General features: G+C 41.3%; 1 long non-coding RNA gene across 1 annotated transcript in view; it reads right to left on the bottom strand.

Annotated features, from left to right (window-relative positions):
* Positions 1–553: 553 nt before the first annotated feature.
* LOC137351641 (uncharacterized) overlaps positions 554–16535 on the bottom strand; it is a 29459-nt gene continuing 13477 nt past the window's right edge. Inside the window, exons 2-4 of the long non-coding RNA XR_010969542.1 lie at positions 6694–6768; positions 5244–5458; positions 554–3874 (exon numbers count right to left, since the gene is read on the bottom strand). This is a non-coding gene — a long non-coding RNA (uncharacterized lncRNA). The remainder of the gene's footprint in view (positions 3875–5243; positions 5459–6693; positions 6769–16535) is intronic.

Below are 16535 nucleotides of genomic sequence, written 5' to 3'. Positions count from 1 at the left end.
AAAAAAAATACTTACCTGAATGTGGAGTGCTCTTCACGAGTCCACATTAAAATCACTGGCCATTTCTGGCCATCACACACTCCCTTGCTATTGATCACTACCTCCCCTTCCCCACCCCAGTTACCAACCCGTCCCTCTCAACTGGTTGCCCCATTCTTGGAAGCCCCTCCTGAGGGCTACAACCAGTGACACAGCAGCTCAAAATTCAAATGGCCTTTACCGATACGCTGCCTCGGGACACCTCGGAAGCGTTTGCAGCTCACCGGTTTCCTCTTTAATGGCTAACAGCATTAAGAGCTGCTATTTCACAAGATTTTCCAATCCCCACCCAACTGCAACACAAACAGCTCTCAGCAAGCATTTCCTTTGCCTATTCACATTAGGGATGGACACCCATCAGAAAATGCAGCTAAGCCAGGCTTCATTGCTGCTTTTGCAAATAAGTCTGGGCATTGAGTTAGCTCAACCACATTCTGCTTACTGTAAGAACATAAGGGCTATAGTGTAAATGACAACATGGATTGAAAAATTTATTTTAATTTACTGTTTCCTTATTGGACATTTTCTCCATGTGGACTCATTATGGAGCATGGGTAGATTACTAGCATTAATTTGCCATTACACAAAATGTCTCATAAACTATTACAAGAATTTGGCTTTAACTCCTCTTTTAGAAGTGGACGGTAAGTCACCTTCTCTGCGTAATTATCAAAAAGGTTTACAAATATCTATCATTTATCTAATAATTCCAGATTTCATTTCTACTTCATTTCATTACCACTAGTTATCACATTTTGGATCAATTATTAATAGCAATAAATAGTTGTTACAGTATTGCAATCACCTAACAAATTTTGTGCTGGCAATTTGATTTATTTGGCGACATTAAAATAATCTTTCAAAAACTATGATAATCCTGAAAAGGTGAATAAAAGTGCTCCACAGAATTTTTTTGTGACATGTTTTGTGAAAGCCTCCTGTGTATAAGAGAACAAGTGTGATACTATGTGTTAATGACATCATCTGACAAATGTAATAAATCAGTTGTCACACATCTGGAGAGTGAGAAATGAAATGTTTGGAGTGATGAATTGTCCGAATGTGATATAATAACCACATAATGGTCTCTGCCTGGTAGGTATTGCCAAAGTGAATCTCAGACTCCTGATAATAGACATTGTCCCTGTATCTGTCAACGAATCAGGGTAATGGTATTCAGAATGACATTTATCATGTCTAAATTTCTATAACTGAAACTACTATGGATTTTCTGGCTTCTCCCAAATTACACTTTATGCCAGAATGCAGCAAAACATTTCCTTTGTTTACTGTTTCATTTATTTTTTCATAATGTTGATTTTCTTAGAAAGTGTGAAATAGGAAAATAATACACCTCACCACTCCAATCTTTTTCCAATTCATTCACTGCCCCAATACAGTATATGTCTCTGTGGCTTCTGTGCTTCCTCTTTGACACCCCCATAGGACCACGAAACACCCATTATTGCAAGCTGTTACAACTACCTGTCAAATCCAATAAACTTAAACTGAGTAACAGGCTGCTAGCATCCCTGTTTCTACCATCAGCATTGTCAGCTGGGTATGAAAAGAGCTTCTTTTTATGTTTTTTATCCATTGAACCCTTTTAAGTCACTTTAGAAACACAAAACAAGCTACAAGCTTTCAGTCAGTTTGAGAAGTTTGGGGAAAATCTTACTTTAAGTTTGATATTGAATTACTGGAAGCAATAGTCTTAACACAATATAATTGGAATTGAACTGTCAAGCCTGTCATTTAGATTTCGAAAAAGTAGGTGGGTGTTATCAGCAATATTATGACTGGACACATCTGGAAACATCTTATGCCATTGCCAGGCATCTTAAACACGATATTGGTAAGCAAAATATGTGTAATTATCAAATCTACCAAATTATCTCAGAAGCCAATTTGTTTCAAAAATATTATAACATTAAATGTTGCCTCATTAGAAACTATGGACTGGATTTAAGATACTGACACACTGCGAGCGGGGTTTGAAGGGGGTTCTGGTGGTGTGTGGGAGATCTGAAACTATGCGCAGTGCACTTGTCAGTGGTTTTTTAACCCAGCCACTGCATTATGTTATGATCACCTGGTTCATGGTTTGTATTAAGATTTTCAAGGTAACTTTTAGTTTTGGGAAATTAAATGTGTAGCTATAAGAATTTCAAAAGGTTGCAGACCATTCAAGATTTAAAGTTGAAAAAACTCTCCATGAGTGTTTACAGAGACAGAGTTAGAGAGGTGAGAACCATAAAACTGCAGGTGGCCTTGCTTAGCTGGGCAGTTTGAACCAGAAAGTCTAGAAGAGTTTGTTCTGTCATTGTTAGCAATATCAATTATTCATGTAGGTATCAGGAATCAAAGAGATGTTTTGAGAGTTGTAGATAAAGAGTTTAAATTGCTATCTGGGACATCCAACATGTACTACATTGCTATGGAGATCGATAATGCAGGGGATGCCTGTTGGTGTTTTGATCTGTGTGCTTGCTGACAAACAGGTAGATGGCTTTTGGGAAAGTGGTTGGCTTCAGAGAGGCTGTTTGTCACAGAGAAAACAGTTGGCTTTTGGAAAGCTGTTGGCTTTGAAAGCAGCTGGGCTCGGGAGCAAAGAGATTATCAGGAACCAGGGGTGTTTCTATTTTAAGGCAAGACTGTGCTGGGAAGTCCAGATCCGGGAGATCTGGTACCTCAGAAGATAGCTGAGGAAGTAAGAAAATCGAAGTGAATTCCTAAGAGCTGTGGTACACTTTGGATTGACCCCAGGAGAAGTGAACAAACCACCAAGATCCTATAACTTATAGGGAAACTCTTAGGGTGGAAGTAACAGTGAAACAGGAGTGTTCTATTCAGACTTAGAGTTTAAAGTATTCGTCTTCATGTTCTGATAAGAGTTTAAGTTGAAAGTATAAGTGATTTCAAGTTGTAGTGTTAATTTAGTAGTGTTTTGCTTTGTTTAACTCTGGTACAGTAAACTTTTTTTGTTTAAAATGTGAAATCTTGTGGCGTACTTCTTTCAGTAATAACTGGAAATTCGACTTTCTCTTTTTAAAAGTTAATGGTCCCTAAAGGGATCATAACAAATTATTATATTATTTCTGGGTTGCCTGACCAACTAGGGGGATTGGGCATGATAATTTTAACCTCAATATTTAAAGCTAGCTGGAAAGTCTGCTTTGAGGTGCGAAGAGATTAGAGTGGGTGGACTACCACAAGATGAAACCAGGAATCTTGTGACAACATGCATAAATATCTGCACATTGATGGAGTGGAAGCCCTTGCACTTGATAAATACTCCTGGGTGTTCTGGGGGTGCCTTAATAGCCATATCATGCAGTCGTTGATGCCCTGCACCTGTGGGAAGCCAACCAGAGCCAGAAGTACAAGGACCCATTCATTCTGACTGGCATTATCAGTGGCAAACTTGACAGAACTGCCTGCCCTGGCAAACCAACCATCTGTCACCTGTCTTATGCATTTGAGGGCCATCAGTTGCAAGATCCAACAAATGTCTCCAGCAGAGCCCTGAAAGGATCCAGAGGCAAAGATGTTGAGGATGGTGGTGACTTTGACAGTCATTGGTAAAGCATGGTCACCAGGTCCACTTGACGGCAAATGTTTGCCACCATCTGATACGCGACTCTGAGCCTCCTGAGACATTGATTGTTCCAGCATGTCGAAGAAGCTTATCCTCTGCCTGTGTGGCAAGTATGGCCTCCTGCAAGCTGCACCTTTCTGTTGATCCCTCTCTCCTGTAGAGCTCCAGGTCTGTGAGGAGCAGGCTGGTGTTGCTTCTGGTACTCCTGTTGCTCCTGCTGGTCATCTTGATTTTCACCTGAGGTGCAAAGTAAAACAGCATAAGCAGCTCCCATGCTGATCTAAAACAAGAAATGCTGGATTCACTCAGCAGGTCTGGCAGCATCTGTGGAAAGAGAAGCAGAGTTCACGTTTCGGGTCAGTGACCCTTCTTCGGAACTGACAAATATTAGAAAAGTCACAGATTATAAACAAGTGAGGTGGGGGTTGGGCAAGAGATAACAAAGGAGAAGGTGCAGATTGGACCAGGCCACATAGCTGATCTGATGGATCACAGCTTCAAAGTGGAGATCAAACACCTAAGCCTTCAATGTTGTCAAAGTAACTTCTCAGCACAAGTACTGTGAACAAAGCCTTTCATACAAGCAGGCAGAAAGCAGCTGTGAGCTTTCCCTGTTATGTCTTCATCCCCCTTAATTGCCACTGTGCTCTTGCCTTGCTTTCACTGGCGAGTTCCGGAAAGCCCAAGAAACCCATTTGCCCACAGTTAAATTGCAAAAGCTATGTTAATACCCCTGTAATTGAGTGATTGACATATTGAAATTAACAATCCGCCTGTCCCAAGATGGTTTATCAAAGGCAGCCTAACGTGCTGTAGTTAAATGCGTAAGTCAGAGGGTTGGAGCCAGCTTCCTGGCCCACTATCAATTTCCCCGATATTCACCCCCCACCTGCTCCTAAACCCACGCACTCCCTCACATCAAAATTCATCCCTACAATTCTGGTGGTAGAAGGCCACACACAAAGTTTGATGGTGGCCAACGGAATGATTTAAAAGTTATGGTGAAAATTGTTGCTTCTCTATCTACACAGTTTTAACAAGGAGGAGGAAGTTAAAGGTTCCAAATTATAAGATGATCAAATCAATGGTATAAAAGTTACTATGCTTTTCACATATATAACCAGCTTCAAAAAGTGACATTTAAATAATCTATAGGCCACAGAAATGCACTGGAGTGGGTACTCACATCCATTGACATCCAACACCACAGATTCATGGAATTGCATAGAATACACAGCACAGAACATTCCGCCCAACTAGTCTGTGCTGTTGTTTATACTCCATACGAGTCTCCTCCCATTCTATCTATATCAGCCTTTCAGCATATCTTTCTATTCCCTTTTCTCTCATGTACTTGTCTAGTTTCCTTTTGAAAGCATCCAAACTATTTGTCTCAACTACTTCCTGTGGTAGCGAGTTCCACATTCGAACCACTTTCTGAGTAAAGAAATTTCTCCATATTTCCTGCTGCCAGAAACCTTTCTACCGAGTTAATGTTAGGAGTTGTTTGATTATTTCCCCCCACAGACTTCTGTATTGAAACCCAAACAGCCACATCGCCACAGCAGTAAGGATTGGCCACATAGGCATAGAAATTAGTCTGTACCTGTTTTCCAATCCAGGCTTGATCTTCGGGCCTCATTAACAATCTCAGGGTGAGCTGTCGGTACTGGTCATGCCTCCACTGGCATCTCAGCTAAGAGACTTCGATTTTGTCCATCTGTCTATCTCTCAGTTAAGTCTCGGGAGTGAGGGGTTGGAGTGGGCTACGGACATTGATTGCGACTCTTGTGGAGTCGGGAAGTAATCCAGCTCCTTCGGCTGCAAAGGATTTAAAAAAAAATTATTTTCTTTACACAACCTACTAAAGTTTGCAGCTACTGAAAGTCCCTGAGTGGGGCAGGCCCTGACACGTGCCCTACGCATTACAAACAAATTTCTACAGGGTGCTCCACAGGTGTGCTGCACCTCATTTACTTATTCAAGGAGCCTACTGCCTGTTTTAGGCATCAGCCTAAGATGCAACTAAAACGGACCCCATAAATTTATTAATGGGAACCATCCCTATGCAGATCAGGTGCAGGCTGTCCCAATGCTAAATTGGTATGCTTTCCACCCATTTTACAACTAAAATACGGGTGCAATGCACATACCCTCGATACCAATCAGTCCATGATTATTGCCAAGAAAAATGGATTAAACCCTTCATCCTCTAGACTGTGGGTAAAAATGGACATATTTGACCTGATCAATGAATCATTAAATTAAAAGAATAAAATATCTTTATTCAAAAGCAATAATCTACTTTCATTGCTGTGGATTATATAACAAACAGTAGACTTTTTCCCAACATCTGCAGTAACAAACTGGAAATTAGTGGCTGTACACACGTGTGCAGCGAGAATTTTGTTTTGTCCTCCGCTGGGAAATGGTGTGCATAAATCTAAAGTGGCCTAGATTTCCCCAACTTTGGTGTCTGAAATTAAATTGAAATAGCACATTTTAAATTCAGTCTGGCATTCGTCCCAAATGCAAAGTGTCCGGGCCGGAAGCTGATGACATTTTTTAGCCGTCAACTCAAGCATTCAGCAACGATGGAGCAATGAAACAGCAATCATTGGAGTGTGAGACTATAAACTTAACCAACAGGCTGTAAAATAACAAAATATTTTATTGCTATTAATGGTAGAAAGTTTAAATGCATGCACTATAGTGTTTAAAAATACATTATAGCCCTGATTTTCTGATCCTAGCAAAGTTGATGGGTGTACGACCACATCAGCAGTGTGGGGGACTACGTTGGCCCAATCTTCTGATTTAGGCCTATTTTCTTGAATGGGTTCTCTACCATAGAAAACGTGTGCAAGAAGTGAGACCTAGATCTGATTGGCTGCAAGTTGGAAAATTAGAGCTCTTAGAAGAGTGCTGCTGCTGAGGAACTGTAGGTGTAGTAGACATTTTGAGATGTGCTCCAAAATGAAGACTTGTGCTTTCATTAATAATGCCTTGGAGACTGTACAATTTGGAGGGCAGCTCTTGAAACAAAGCCTACCTACCTGTTGAAGCAGAGGCCCATTCTGCCTGGGTGAAGGTACTGATACAAATGAATGCAGTCTTCAGGTCTTCGGTAGCTGGAAGCAAATGAGGAAGAAGATCAGTAGCATGAAAATAAGTGCTGAGGTACATGCAGACATTTGTATGGTTTCTTCATACGACACATGGCCAAATGTTAGCTGCATCTTCAGGGAGATTACCTGTCAAGTTATCACACGTTATTGTTCCCTTTTTCTTAGCATAGCTCCATTCCAGAAGTTGCTTGGCATTTTGCCAATTGGAGATTCACAGAATGGTGATTCTTAGTTTGTAAATGTAACTATAAGAAATGGTGAAATGTGCTGTTACGAACCAATTTGTTGTGTCCAGCAGTTTATTTGGATGTCCAGTGTAGGTGGACAATATGAAGCGTTTCATTAGTTGGATGTAAGGAGTGTGCGTGTTGATGCATGAGGGAGAGGGGTAATTCAACTGAACCATTCACTGATGATTTGTTGTTGAAGAGCTCTTGCAGCTGGCAGTTTTGCTGGCCCTCACTCTGCCTGTTCATCCTCAGTTCCATGATCATTCTCTTCATCTTTCTCCTTCACTTCTTCCTCCTGAGGTGGTTCCAAGGATTGCTCTCTGCAGGGTGAAGTTGTGGAGAATGCAGCAGACCACAACAAATCCAGAGACCTCCTTGGGACTGTACTGAAGGACACCTTCAGGTCTAACTGGGCTTTAGCCAACTGTTTTCTCACTTGTGGCTTTCATTGTAGCCCTCCTAAGCTCCATTTCCTTATAGGAATCGTGCGTCCAGTGATCAGGGGATACCATTTGACCTGAAGCCTGACACCCAGTAGTCTGAATCTAATTATTGAGCGGGAAGCGCCAGGAAACCTGGTTTGTGACTGGGGCATAATCAACAAGTTGGTATGTTTGGCAGTTATACTTTGTTAATGTTAATTGTATTTGGAAGTAAAGAAGACTGTAGTGTTTAACAGCATAGTGTTCAATTACATATGTATTAATCACAAGTCCTGGAGATAATGCTGTTCTTCATTTTGCTAGCTCCTGGCTGAAACATAAAAAAATCAATCAATTAGGGCAGTGCTGCTGAAAAAGACACAGGCAAAGTCATCTTGGAATGAGTAATTTCTCTTCATTGGTATTCAAATCCAGTTTAATACATACAACATCAACTAGCATTATTTTAATGCCTCTTTCTTTTGACCCAAGCTGATTAAACTAAATACTAAAACAGATTTTTGGAGCCTAGTCCTTTTCTATTTACATTATGAGCTTTGTCTAAAAACCTGTACATTATGAAAAGTACTAATCATGTTTTTTGGAACATATGACACACACTGGGATCAGGTCTGGGTTGTGGTACCATGTTTGCAGCGTACGAGAATCAAATTTGAGTGTCAGCTTTCAAACTAGATCAGTGTGGTACACAAAGAGTAAAACTTCTTCCAGAAAATAGAGAGAATTATGTGCCTGTCATTGAATTAGGTTCCAGTCATCTCTGAAACTTTGACTCCATACTCCACCAGCAATTTATCATCAAGAAAAGCTACTAAGAACCAATAAAATTGTAATAGCTATTCTCAAGGTATTTTTGAGTAGACAGTCCCAATAATGGTATTAATATCTATGGGCTTAGAATTTTGCTATTGGTGTCATTGGTGGTGCATTTCATGCGCTGACTCAGAGAGAATATCTGCGGGTTTTCTGTGTTCTGCCATTTGAATGGAGTGGGTGTGCTTTTTGCATCAGTTACTAGGAGTGCAGAGTTGAGTGGGAAAGGATTTCCTAGAAATTGTATTAAAGGTTCTGAATGCCACCCCTTAAAGCTGTGACTACATTTCCTATTCTGGGTTTAAAAAAAAGGTAACATTTATTTGCTTTTGCTGGAGACTGTTAAGAGATAAGCCAAGAGTATGAAAATTCCTGGAGGGGGAAGGGAGGATAGCTCCCTTTCGTAGGAAAGCCCTGGTGGTTATGTTGATGGAGATAGTGGTAAGGATGTGTGCCAATTTTGGGTAGGAAGGGCACTTTCTTCAGCAAGCTTATATCTGGGCAAGTTGGGAAGAGGTAGCTGAACAGGTCCATGCAGTTACTGTAGCAAAGAAATCATCCTCTCAACACTTTGCCAAGATAAATGAACCTTGCACTTATCATTTAGCAATATCTTTCAATGGTCATCAAGAATAAGTGATAGTTAGAGAAGACCAATGAAATTCAATGTCACACAGACCTGCATAACATGCGCATCTTCTTCCAGGCCACCAAGACCATCGATGGACCAAAGACAAACAGTCCATCCCCGCTCGTGCTGAAGATGGCAATACTCTACCTAAAAACAATGGAGCCATCTAAGACCGTTTGAAGGAGCACTACTGGAACCTTCTCAATTGGGAGTCTACAGTATTGAACAAAACCATCAAAACAATCCCTCAACAGCTTGAGAGATCAAATTTGGGTATGCTGCCAACACTTGCTGAGATACTAAAAGCTATCCAACAGACGAAGAACAACAAGGTGTGTGATCCGGACAACATTCCTGCAGAGATCGATAAAGACGGTGGGCATGAACTCATGCTCAAACTCTCAGACCTTTTTACAAAAATCTGGGAAGAAAAGGTACAACCTCCTGACATCAGCAATGCCATCATTAACTCACTTTTCAAGAAGGATGATAAATCTATCTGTGGGAATTGTAGAGGTATATCCCTTCTGTCCACTGTCGTGAAGATTCTCACACAAATCCTCCTTAACTGACTCCATCAATAGTGAAGCCCTTTGGAAAGTTCTCCAGAGACTTGGATGTGCAACAAAATTTGTTACTATTATGCAACTTCTGCATGACAGTATGACAACAACCATCCTTTGCAATGGATTGGAGATCGAGCCGTTTCAAATCCAGATGGGTGTCAAGCAAGGCTGTGTGATTGCGCCTACTCTTTTCACTATCTGTCTCAGCCTGGTCATGGAACTCTATCATGACCAACTTCCACAAGGGGTCATGATTGAGTTTTGACTCGATGGAAATCTTTTCAACCTCAACAGGCTGAGAGCTGATGACTGTGCAGTTATGGCCCACACTGCAAGTGACATTCAGACCACCCTCAACATCTTCAACTCTGCATACAAAAGGGTTGGTCTCTCACTCAACATCAGCAAGACCAGAATCCTCTACCAGTCCTCCCCCGGACAAGCAACTACACCTCCAGCTATTGATATTGATGGAGAGACTTCAGAAGTCGTTGAACACTTCTCATATCTCGGCAGCTGCCTATCATAAAAGGTCACCATGGAAGTGGAGATCCAGCATAGAATCAGTTGTGCTAGCGCAGCCTTCCAAAAATTGTGCAACTAGGTCTTCGACAATCGAGATCTCCAAAAAAGGGCAAAAGCTTTAGTCTGCAACGCTGTTGTTACCACCCTTCTGTATGGCAGTGAGGCTTGGGTCACCTACCAAACGCACCTCCAGGCGCTGGAGAATTTCCAACAGCGGTGTCTCCTCAGGATACTCAAAGTCAAATGGGAAGACAGGTGAACAAACTCTAGCATCCTCATTTAAGCCAATTCCTCTAGCATTACAATCATGCGAAATCAGCTCCACTGGTCTGGACACTGCATCCGCATGTCAAATAATCGGCTTCCGAAGTAGATCCTCTTCTCACAACTTAAGGATGGCACCTGATCTCAAGAAGGACAGAGAAAACGTTTCAAGGACACTCTGAAGGCCTCATTGAAAATTGAATAAATTGACATTGGTGGATGGGAGGAACTTGCCACAAACAGTACCATGTGACAGTCCCTCATTCAGCAAGTCGCAATATAGTCAGAAACTGACCGCATAAACTCTGCTGTGGAGAAGCAGTGAAAGCAGAAGGAGAGAAAGCAAAACCCTGGCTTGAGAGACTCCCTTCCTCAGGGCAACTTTTGTCCTCTTGCCCAAAGACCTGTGCCTTCACGATTGATCCACTGAATCACCTGAGGATGCACAAATCATGAAGCCTGGCAGACGTCATCCTCAGTTCGACAAGAACACAATCTCCTATTTCAGATTAACTGGGGGATTTTCAAAATAGCCACAAAATTGGTGCAGTCGCAGCTTCCACCCAAGGTCACAGTCAAGAAGGTCTGAAACATTTTCGGCTTCAGGGCTCATTTGAATTTTCCTAAATGGGTGCTTCACTGCTACTCATTGGTTTTGGACGTAAGAAAATCAGCCCACTTCTCCACAGAATTAGCCAGTGGGTAGGGCCTGTTGGGGTGCAGAGTGGTGGCAGGATGTAGATCCTGGGGGAGAATGCAACAGGACAGAAAACCTTTGTGGGGCCAGGAGGAGGTTCTTAAAAAAGGCCCTTTAAGGACTACACGTTAATCCACTCAACTGGGAATAGCACGAGTAGCCTAGGCTTTGCTCATTTGTACATTTAAATTGTCATTGGAATCCTACAACTAGCCTGGGAGTGCTGGCCATCCAGTTAAAGGCCTACCTGAAAATTGAATCAGCATTTGAAAATGTCCCCCGCCTTCAACCCCCAACTATCTTAAATGATGAGCGAGCAAAATGTAAATTTGAAACAAAATATGGTAACTATTTAAAAATACAATTCACACAATGAGCCAATAAAAATACAACACAAAGAAAAAAAGGCACACACAAATCTGCTCTGAATATTCACCTCAACAGATTTAAACAGATTTGTGGATGCGGTGTACTTGGATTTCCAGAAGGCATTTGACAAGGTGCTGCATCAAAGGTTACTACACAAAATAAGAGCCCATGGTTTAGCGGATAACATATTAGCATGGATAGGGGATTGGTTAGCTAATAGGAAACAGAGAATAGGCATAAATGGATCATTTTCCAGTTGGCAAGCTGTAGCTAGTGTACTGCCAGAGGGATCAGTGCTGGGCCTCAACTATTTACAATCTATATCAATGTCTTGAATGAAGGGACAGAATGTGTGGTTGCTAAATTTGCTGATGACACAAAGATAGACAGGAGAGTAAGTTGTGAAGAGGACATAAGGAATCTGAAAAGGGATATAGATAGGTTAAGTGAGTGGGCAATGATTTGGCAAATGGAATATTATGTGGGAAAGTGTGAACTTGTCCACTTTGGCTAGAAGAATAAAAAAGCAATATATTATTTAAATAGAGAGAAATTGCAGAACTCTGAGATGCAGAGGGTTCTGGGTGTCCTTGTACATGAAACACAAAAAGGTAGTATGCAGGTACAGCAAGTGATTAAGGAGGCAAATTCAATATTGTCATTTATTGCAAAGGAAATGGAATATAAAAGTAGAGATGTTTTGCTACAGTTGTATAGGGCATTGGTGAGACCACATCTAGAATACAGTTTTGGTCTCCTTACTTAAGAAAGGATATAATTGCATTGGAAGCAGTTCAGAGAAGGTTCCTGGGATGAGAGGGTTATCTTAAGTGGAAAGGTTGGACAGGTTGGGTCTGTATTCATTGGAGTTTAGAAGGATGAAAGGTGATCTGATTGAGACATCTAAGATCGTGAGGGGACTTGACTGTAGAAAGCATGTTTCCCCTTGTGGGAGAGACTCAAAGTAGGGGGCGCAGTTTAAAAATAAGGCGTCTCCCATTTAGGATAGAGATGAGGAGAGATGTTTTCTCTGAGGGTCGTGGGTCTGTGGAACTCTCTTCCCCGGAGAACGGTGGAGGCAGAGGTAGACAGATTCTTGACAAACAGGGGAGTCAAAGGGTATCGGGGGTAGGCAGGAAAGTGGAGTTGAGTCCACAAACAGATCAGCCATGATCTTATGGAATGGCAGAGCAAGCTCGAGGGCCAAATGGCCTACTCCTGCTCCTAGTTCGTATGTTCGAAAAGAAAAAGTACTTCTGGTGACTATGTGTTTACAGGACTGTGCTTTGCTTCTAATTGTAATGTGGCAGGACTTGCATTAATGGAACAACACATTGGCATTTTCCAAGATTGCAAAGACTCACCCGACACGCTCCCCAGATACATACTGTAATAACCCATCAGAAAACCTGAGGCAAGTGCAAATCAGCAGAAAATAGGACCTGTGCCCTGGTTTTCTGCCTCCTTCACACCCAGTGGGTGCCTCCACCACTGGCATATGGGGGTGCAATTTCAGTTTGTACGTAGCTGTTGTTAAGGCCATACACTGAAGCATTTAACTAAAACCAAACACTATAATACAAATTTTAACCCTTCCCTTCCCTTTTTCACCCTCCTTTTCACAGTAATATTTCTCAGGTAATAATTTCCTGCTGCAGACTTCTTCTGTCACATCCTAAACAGTTTTCGTTATAAGTCATCTAATATTCCTGTGACAAACAGTCTTTACTGCATCTTCTGTTGGGTAGACTTAAGAATTCGGATTTCTTGATGGATGCTCCAGGTTTATGCTGACAATAGGAACAGCAAGATTCCTAGACAAAAGCTCTGGCTTTATTCATAGACAACATTTTAATCTGCCTGAAAGCAGTGGTAGGTTTTTAAGAGAAATAAACATTACAGGGTTCACTCAAGCCTAGCACATTCTGCCAAAATGTTACAAAACCGAAATATTATTGTAGTATATTTTAGTAAATACCTGGGAAGAAGCTATTGAAATAAAAAAAGGTTAAGAATTAGAGATAATGAATCATATTAAGTTTTTCAGTTTTCTACTCTGACCTATACTTTTAACAAATAGGAAGGGCCTCTATGTTAACAGGCTTTACTCATGTTTGTGCTTGTCATATTAGGATATGTTTGTGCCACAGGCCCAGGCCGATTATGGACTCATTTACATGGAATCAGCACACAGACAGGAAACTTTAATTCCATCATGGGCAAGATTTGAATGCAAACTCTAGAGATGAAAAGCAAGATATTAAGGACAACAGACAAGGTAGAAAGAGAGAAACTATTTCCACCAGTTGGGGAGTCTAGGACAAGGGGACACAATCTAAAAATTAGAACCAGACGGTTCAAGAATGAAATCAGGAAACACCTCTTCATGCAGAGGGTGGCAGAAGTTTGGAAATCTCTTCTGTAAACGGCAATTGATATTAGATCAATTGTTCATTTTAAAATTCAGATTGATAGATTTTAGTTGGCCAAAGGTATTAAGGGATATGGGCAAAGGCAGCATATGGAATTAGGTCACAGATCAGCCACGATCTCATTGAATGGTGGAACAGGCTTGATGTGCTAAATGGTCTACTCCCATTCCTATGTTCCTAAGCTGATGTCAAACCCACCCTTGTAATCCCATATATTGAGAGACCTAACTGAATGAGCATAAACTGTTAAAGATGTTAGCTAATTATATTATTAGTGATGGAGTTGTATTAAAATATACCAGTTAATAAAATAAACAATTTATTCCACCTTACTGATCTAATACAAGTACAGTCAAGTCCTTTTAAAACTATGGTAAAAGTCAGAAACTCTACATCAGGTCACTTTATTATTCCATTTGATCTCATTCTGGTGTAGGTTCTGGTTTGACACACACAATTCCTCCACTGGTAATAATGCTACTCATCGCATATCCTCTATTAGCAACATTTTTCACTACAGAGTTGGCAATTTCAAATTCGTAATTTAAGTTCCTACTATAGCAACTGACCATTTTTAACCATTTCTTTGGGAAGAAGATCTGCTGCATTTACAAAGTGAAAGTTCCAGCCTGATAAATAAGACAAGAAAATCTTGTTATATATGGAACACAGGTAAACAGCACCTCCAGGTGGTTGGAATGAGAAGAGCACTGCATGATAGAGGGAGGGAACAGTGATTCTCGTCACGAAAAGAATGCAATGTGAAGAATGCAACATTAATCCAGTTTTATAGATCTAGAAAACCAGTACGAGAGTCTGAAGTAATTTTTTAAAATTAAAACGACAGATTCACACTGATAGCAAAATTCCACCAAGATGAATCTTAGAGTCATAGAGTCATTTACACACGGGAGACCATTTAGCCCATCGAGCCCATGCCAGATCTCTGTAGAATAATCCAATCTATAGCAATCTGTAGGTTTGGATGGTCCACAGTTGTAGACGGTTTTCAGACTTGTCTAGAGAGAGAGATAGCAAGAGAAAGGGAGGCACGCAGCCTTCCTGCTGCTGCGCAGTCCGAGTTACTGGCTTGACTCTTTGTTCAAAGAAACTCCCAGCTTTCACAAATATAAACAGGCGCTCACATGACTGCCTCAGGGTATTCTCTGGAACCTTCTAATGAGATTCAACATTCAGGATTGGGTCCCCAGGCCCAGAATGCCAATATTTACACATGGTGGGGTTTTCTTTTTCAAAGTCAATGTATTAGGATTGCCTTGAATGCTGTGCTAATGAAGCACCCTTAGGTAATTCAATCACTTAGAGCAAGCCATCATTCTGGGTCCAGGCTCCTCAGACCTCTGTCTCCAGTTGGAATGTGAAATGGTGTTTCAGATGCAAATTGTGGTGGCCATCCTGGCTGCCAGTTTTTAAAAAGTTAACTGCAGGATTTTTTCCATTAAAAGTTTCATGTAAGTTTCCAACCAATTAATTAATATTTCTTATTTGTCATATTGTTTTTCTAGACACCTGTATACCACACAGAATGAAATGTGATGACAGGAACATTTCATTAAAGTTGTGGAAGAGAAAAAGAAAAAAGCACACATTCATTCTCAACACTCACTCCTCAAATTCACTCATTAATCTTAGAATTGCTACAGTTGGCTTTGTCTGCAACAACTATGCTGATTTAATTTTTTTTTGGAGTTTGCCTGCAATGGTTATGTGTCGGTTTGACCCTGGACAATGCATCAGTGATTTTTCCTGCAATGTGGCTTTAACCATCCAGGTTCCAGCACCTTGATAATTTTTCTCCCAATAGTGGCAGTGGGTAATAAATTGTTTTTTAGCCCCTGTGAGGTGTCTGAGATTTCCTCTGGGCCCTTGTTCTTGCTGAATTCGAAATTCAAATTGTTGGGTTTGATTAGCTTTGGGTTTGGGACCTGATCATTGGGTTCTTCAGTAGGTAGATCCACACTGACCTCATTTTTAGTTTTCTGGTGAGTCACATAGGTGTAGTTTAATTTAGGGCATTTTTCCTTCTCTTTTCCCTTTACTGTGGGGAGGGTCTCTTTGCTAATCTGCCTAATGTCCTCTGGGACATTACCACTCGCAGGTGTCTGTCCAACTTTCATGTCACTCCCCTGCAACACTTCAGCTAGGTGAGGCATCTCCCTTACTGTTGGTTTGCCTTTTAAGGAACTTTCCTTGTCCCTGCAGGTTTCTGTAAATGCTGTTAGCAGCTTTGGTAGGGTGCCTCTTTGGCCTGCAATTATGTAGGGGAGTGTGGGGTCAAATTTTTTTTTAACATTTTAGTATCGGCTAACCGGACAGTAGGGGATTCCATTTGGGCATCCTTCTGGCCCTCTTCTAACCTGCCCTCACTGTCCTTTTTGTCCCCTTCCTGCCTGACTGTCTGATAGTCCTGTGCTTGTCTGTCCCCTTCGCGGCTGATATTGTTTTAACATGTCAATGTGGCACAGCCTTTGCTTTTTCCCTCGGTCTGGGGTGTCAATCAAATAATTTACCTTGCTAATCCTTTTTGCCACTCGGTGTGAGCCACTGAACCAGGCTTACAGGGATTCACCCTGAATTGGGAATAATAGTAATACATGTTCTCCAGGCCGAAATGCTCTGGACTTTAGCATGTTTGTCCACTTGTCTTTTCATAGCTGCCTTGGAGGTCTTTAGGTGCTCCTGAGCCACTGCGCAGGTTCTCATGAGCCGCTCCTGGAACATGGAAATGTATCTAACATGGAAGACTCATCCCTGTGTCCCAAAAACCTTTCCTTGATTA

Source organism: Heterodontus francisci, chromosome 36, assembly GCF_036365525.1.
Source record: "Heterodontus francisci isolate sHetFra1 chromosome 36, sHetFra1.hap1, whole genome shotgun sequence".
NCBI lineage: Eukaryota > Metazoa > Chordata > Chondrichthyes > Heterodontiformes > Heterodontidae > Heterodontus > Heterodontus francisci.
This window is presented reverse-complemented; position numbering and strand designations above follow the sequence as displayed.